This window comes from Arachis ipaensis, chromosome B06 (genome assembly GCF_000816755.2).
Source record: "Arachis ipaensis cultivar K30076 chromosome B06, Araip1.1, whole genome shotgun sequence".
Taxonomy (NCBI): Eukaryota; Viridiplantae; Streptophyta; class Magnoliopsida; order Fabales; family Fabaceae; genus Arachis; species Arachis ipaensis.
The window spans coordinates 97,945,193-97,952,004 of NC_029790.2; the positions used below are offsets into that span (position 1 = coordinate 97,945,193).

General features: G+C 32.3%; 1 long non-coding RNA gene and 1 pseudogene across 1 annotated transcript; both read left to right on the plus strand.

Annotated features, from left to right (window-relative positions):
- On the plus strand, positions 4,382 to 4,641 carry LOC110264071. The gene is made up of 2 exons (XR_002349805.1): positions 4,382 to 4,462; positions 4,565 to 4,641. It is a non-coding gene; the product is annotated as an uncharacterized LOC110264071 (long non-coding RNA).
- LOC107647110 lies at positions 5,121 to 5,995 on the plus strand (annotated as a pseudogene).

The window sequence follows — 6,812 nt, forward strand, 5'->3', positions numbered from 1 at the left end:
ATGCAAGTTTAACAACTTATATTTAAAACGCATATTTTTTTTACAAATAAAGAATATGCGGCGTGGCACACTCACTTTTTACTTATACATTTCAACAATAATTTTCATTGAGTGTGTGTTTAAATATGGGTTATTAAATGTTTTTTCTTATAAGCTTTTTCAATAGTGTTCTTCAATGTATGTCCTTAATTAGTCAGAGTTGTTAACTAATGAGCCCTAAATTAAATGTATGATAAAAACAATATATCAGGTGGCTGGGCAATATATAGTAGTTCTTGTCATTGTAACAACTTTATTTGATTCTCCTATTTTGAGTTTATCTTGCCTTCGTCCTTCATTGTTTGTAGGTTGATTATTAATTTATTATATGTCGTACAATATGCTTAATGAGTTTCGATTTCATTGCTCATTTGAAGAATGTTCATGTTTCAATTCAACATACATTGGAATATAGAACCTGTCTTTTATATATGGAGGCTTAAATTAAACTTTAAAGTTATTTGACTTTTTTTATATGTTACCTTTTAACAGATACTAATCAAAAAGGAAAAGAAAATAAGGCAGAATTAATAAAAATAAATAAATTAAGGTCAGAATTTAGAGTAATTCTTTTATTAATTTAAAAAGTCAATAAACAGTATACAATAGGAAAACATGTTCTTGTTTACAACCAAAAAGAAGTCACTAATATAGCAGGAAAAAATTAAGAAAGCATGTTCCTGTTTACAACACAAAAATAAAAAGATCACTAATACAGTAGGAAAAAATTAAGTACTTTCAGAAACACAAAAGTAATTATTATTCTATTCTCAATACTTTTAAGAATAAAATATATTTTTTATCCCTAAAATTTGACAAAAATTTTAAAAATATTCCTAAATTTTATTTTATTTCAATTTTGTTTCAAAAATTTTCGATTTGTATCAAATATATCCATAACGACTAATTTTTCAAAAAATTTAAGACCGATTCAATAATAATTTCATAAGAACAACCCCTCAACACAAGCAAATCAAGCATAATTTTTATGCATTAAATTTATGATTTTTTAAAAAATATTCTTAATATTTAATTTTATTCAATTTTGTCTTTAATATTTTCAATCTGTGCCAAAATAATTCGTATACACATTAACTCTATCTAAAACATTAGAGACAAAATTGAATCATTCAAAGTTCACTACAACAAAAATTATTTTTAGTAGCAAATTTTTTATGGCAATAACATAATAGCCACTGTATATTTTATTTAACGTATGTTTTTGCAGTAGTTATATATTTTCGTTCTTGAAACGGTCATGAGCTCTGAAAACCCAACCCGTAGAGATAGAGAAACGGTCACTGAATGAGGAGGACTTGGTTGCGGAGAGCACAAAAAAAAGTTAAAATAGATGGAGAAAACACAGAAGGCCACACAGATGCTATGAACGAAGATCAGAAGGTTAACCGAGAAGATGATATCAAGGTACAAGAAGATCACCAGATGGTTGATAATGAAGGAAAAGCTGACTCTGATGCAACCAAGAAAATTTCATATAGAGATATAGTGGTGGGTAACGGCTTTGATGATTTAAATCCAAAGGAGATCGTTGGTCTAGTGGTTGAAGATTATATATCTAAAATTGAGGAACCAAATATCAAAGAGCATATTGACGCTCCTTTCAAACCGAAACCAGAAATACAGGTATCCCTCGAGGAGTATGATGAGTGGTGTCATCTATGAAAGGGGAAAGAATTTAAATTTACAAGCAATGGAACGATGGGTCCTTAGATGATGGGCAAGAAAAGATACGATAAGAATTATGGATCTGGAAGAAAATTTCTTCCTTGTACAATTTTCTAATCAAGAAGATTATTCTCATGCCCTTTTTGAAGGACCCTGGATGATTGCCGACCACTATCTCCTAGTGCAAAGGTGGAGGTCGTTTTTTTATCCCAAAAGAGCTTAGTATTCAAAAGGTTGTTGTTTGGGTTAGGATTCCTAACCTCCCCTGCTAAACTATATAACAAATATTTTCTTTGAAAGGTGGGAAATACCTTAGGTAATATGATTAAGGTTGACGAGCTCACTTCCATTCACTCTAGAGGAAGATTTTCAAGTATATGTATGAAGAGAGAAACGGTAATAATTCTACCAGTAGTGATTATAACCTTTTTGGGCCATGGATGTTAGTCAAGAAAGGAAATAGAGCACTACAAAAAAAGCGGCAGATAGTGGCGGTTTAGCGGTTTACAAAAACCGCTGCTAAACAGAATTTGGCAGCGATTGGTGCGACGGATAAAGTAAGGGCTTCTAAAAGCTCCTTATTTTGCAGCAATTTTGTGTTAACCGCTACAATATGTCAATTTTGCAGCGGTTGTTGCAGCAGTCAATGCCAGATACTCTGTTAGCAGCGGTTTTCTCCGAACCGCCATAATATATTTTTATTTCAAATTTTTATATTTAAATATTGCCGTGTAAAATCTACTTAAGTTCTCACTATTTTTTTAAAAAATATGTTTAATACACTGTTACTTAATGCATTGCATACATTTTTTGATTTGTATTACGTCAAAAATAATTCTTGAATCAAAAAACATATATTGCTTAATAATGTGCACAAATTTACGAATTAGGTTTCCTCATGTACTATTAGCGTATTTTAAGTTTGCATTCAAGTATAAATGTTAAAGAAAAAATAAAGTGAACGTCTGATTTTATAAAGCCAAAACAAAGTTCAATCACTACAAGATTTTTATTTGTTTGTGATAGTTTTTTAATGGTAGTTACTAAAAACCTCCATAATATATTTTATTTGTGACAAATTATAAAACCTCCCTAAATAATTAACAAAAACTCCCACTACTCTCAATCCAATCAATTATAAAAAAAATCCAACCCAAAATAAATATTCACTCAGCCCATACCAAAAAAAAAAATCAAAAGAGGGCTTCGAGAGAAAGGATGAAGGAGAGTGAGATCTCTCTGAAACCCTAGAATCTCAATGTCATCGCCACTGGGTAATGATTCCATTCAGATCGTTGAAGGAGAGGACCATTCAGATCATTGAGGTAATGCTTAGATCTTCTGCTTCTTCCTTGTCTTCCATGACGGCTTCTTCCGTTGGTTCTGCTTTTGCTCCAGTGGCTTGAAGCACTCAGAGCGCGGTTTCGGCGCGGATGCAGTGGCACTGGCTGAGGAAATTTGGAAGGCGAGCGAGCGGGAGTCTCTGAAAGCTCCGTTCAAAGCTATCAGATCTCATGGAACTGATTCTCATGTCGTTCCAAGTCATTCGGTGAGAATTTCTTCCTAATTTGTTCTTGTTTAGTTCGGGACTTAAATTTTCTCACTCACTTCCGTTCAGAATGTCTTCAGACAATCTCCGTGTTTGTGAGAGAGGAGAATTGAATTTGAGATCTCTATTTAGTCCAATTTGTGCCTAGTTCAGCTTCATACGAATACTTTCTCACTTGCTTCTATGATTTCAATGATTCTAAATTGCTATTTCTGCACCTTATCTGTGGATTTCGTGAATTGAATTGCAAAAAATGCAAGAATTGCAATCCTCAACTCAAGCTTCTCACGACTTCCAAAGTGAACGATAACTGAACAATCACATAACTAATGTTCTCATTATGGATTCAGGATCAGCATCTGCTACAATTAATGATAGCAAGAAAGTTTCACGCCAAGACATTGAGCTTGTAAGTAAATTCTACTAGCTTGTGAGGAAGCTGATTTAAAGAAATAAAATAAAATCTTAAAAAAAAATTTGTTTACAGATGCAGAATTTGATAGAAAGGTGCCTACAATTATATATGAATAAAGATGAAGTTGTGAAAACACTTTTAACCAGAGCAAGGATAGATCCTGGATTTACAATTCTAGGTATCCATCTTGAAATTCTCTATCATGCAATTTATGTTTTTCATCCTTTTTGTAATATAAATAGTTGACTGTATGAGCTATTCAATTTTTATTTGAACAGAATGGTTATCCATTACCTAAATTATTGATGTAATTTGTTTGATTTTTCCACCCTGTATTTAGAGCAATTATTGATGTATTAAGAATGGTTATCCTTTTTGTAATATAAAGTGTTTGGACATTTTGATAATCAATTTTAAATACAATATGAATTACATCTTGCTGTGCCTCTGCTTTACCCTATTCAGGTGGATCTTTGTTGCAGAAATTCTTATGTTGGCAACATGCCCTTTTTCATTGAAATTGAAGAAAGACTTAAGAATGTTACAGTTTTTAATATCCTTACTTTATGCCTTTGAGTTATCTATTTGATTATTTGCTTGCTGTATATTTTCTCTTTGTTAACATTTTAATAGATGTGGGAGGAAATTTTAAGACTGAAATATTACTGCAGGGACACAATATCATCTTGATATCAAATCACCAAACTGAAGCAGATCCTGCTGTTATTGCATTGCTAATTGAAAAAAAGGCCCCACATCTTGCTGAAAACATGGTATTTTTTTAATTTTATAATTTTTATTGCTTTGTTGTTTTAACAGTCTTTGTGTACATGTGTAACTACTGAAGAAATTGAATTCTGCCAATTGTTATACAGACCTATGTAGCAGGAGATAGAGTTGTTACTGATCCTTTGTGCAAGCCCTTCAGTATTGGCAGGTTTATTTTATACTTCTCTTTAATAAATTTGAAAAATGTCCATATGTTTATTTTAACAAATGTAGTTTTGTATTTCTAACTTTGAGGACATGGATGACTTCAACTATTCACTTTCTGAAGTGAAAAGCAAGTACAGAGTATGTTTAAAATGTAGTGGTCCTCATATGCACATAAGGTGTTTGATAATATGAAAACAATCTTAAACTTTAAACTTTGTTGCTTGCTCCAGGATGCTACCCTTTTACCGAAGTGGAAAGCATTTCAAACAGTCATATTTAATGAACTAGTGAAGAAGTTAATAATGTCACTTTCTTATTTCTTATTATAGTTTGGTTGGATTCTAAAATCGGGGTATACTTTGTATCAATTCTGCAGTTAAAATTACGTTCATGTAAATTTTAATTACCTTTTCCTCTTTGTTCTGTTCTGTACTTCAATAATTTTTTCATTGCAGTTTTCACACAAATTATATTTTGATTTTGTTATTATTGAAATTTGCAGGTGTTGGTGGTTATACTTATTTACTAGAGCCACTTTGGTGGGCTGGCTGGTTTCAAGTAAGTTTAGGAGGAACCTTCCTATTTTCTCTTTTTTCCCTACTTGGTTGTGTTTGAGAATGAGACTGTTTGATTACATCTGGACCCTGAAACAACTTTGGTGCAGTGATTGTTGGGGAGGTAGAAAACTTTATGGCTTATACTTATGCTCCGGCAATACTCGTTACGCTGCTTGGTGCTATCAGTATTATTGTCAGGTACATAGGTCTCTAGTCTAGCTAAAATGCTAAGTAGTTAATTGTTTTGAATGCTGTGAGTTGTGACTATTGGTAGAACTAACATATTCAGTTCTGTGCTTGTAGTGATATTTTGGCTCACTTCTTGCTGAATGAGCGGCTTCAGACGATGGGGGACTTAGGATGTCTGTCCTGTATTATGGGATTAATTGTCATTGTCATCCATGCTCTTCAAGAGCAAACTCTGACTTCTGTCTAAGAAATATTGGATTTGGGCACTCAACCAGGTTGCTATTTACTCCTGTTTACATTTTGGTATTAAGATTCCTTGCTTTATTATCTAGTCCATTAACTAGTGTCATTGACGTTTTCTTTTTTTCAATAGCATTTCTATTTTATGCCGTGGGAACAATTTCTTTAGTTTTGGCTTTGATTTTACACTTCAAGCCTCACTGCAGACAGTCTAATATGCTGGTTTACTTGAAAATTTGTTCATTAATGGGCTCATTTACGGTAATTATGTTTTGTGCTGATCACATAAATGGAAGTTTTATGAACAAAGAAATAAGTTTTATATACTGTTTTTAAAACTTTTATACTGTTATCTCAGATGCTCTTGCATTAATACAATGTTAGTTGTGTGAGAACTTAAGGTGAAAAAAGATTATAAAATAAGAATATCCATCATGAGTATTTGGGTCAATTATAGAATAAGTGAATATCTAATCCATTGTATAATTTTAGCTGATCTTCTAACTACTAATGCTAGATTCTTCTCTTTTGATCTGCAGGCACTTCTTATTTACCTTGATAAAATTTTTCATCCTGTTGTTGCTGTTATTTTATCAGTAACTTTTGTTCTAGCTTTTGGAGAGGTAAAATACTTTTTCAACCCATGGTTTTTGTCATACTCAAACATTTTGATCTTGACATTGAAGAACTAACTGTTTCGATGCCTTTTGGCTTAGGTTATCCCTGAAGCTATATGCTCAAGATATGGACTCTATGTTGGTTCAAATTTTGTGGGACTTGTACAGTTGTACGTGTGCTGATGATAATTCGTTTTCCAATTGCATACCCTATTGGAAAGGTATATATTATGATTCTTTAAACATGTTATCTTCTATCAAGGTATATATTTTTGCTTTTAGTTCCTGCTTTACAATGTTGAGATCTAATCAACATTTTGCAATCGTTATCTTTTCAGGTATGGGGAACTACATAGTCTCAATAAACAAGAAATAGCTAACAGATATGGAAAAGAGCAAGTCCATGAGTGGCGTAGAAGCTATGACACACCTCCTCCCAATGGAGAAAGTTTGGAAATGTATGCTGAAAGAGAAGTTGCCTATTTTAGAGACCAAGTAAGTGAAAGTTTAATTTTGATGTTATATGTGCTATACTGAGTAACTGCAACACTATATGTGTTAGACAAGAAGTATTTGGTTTGATA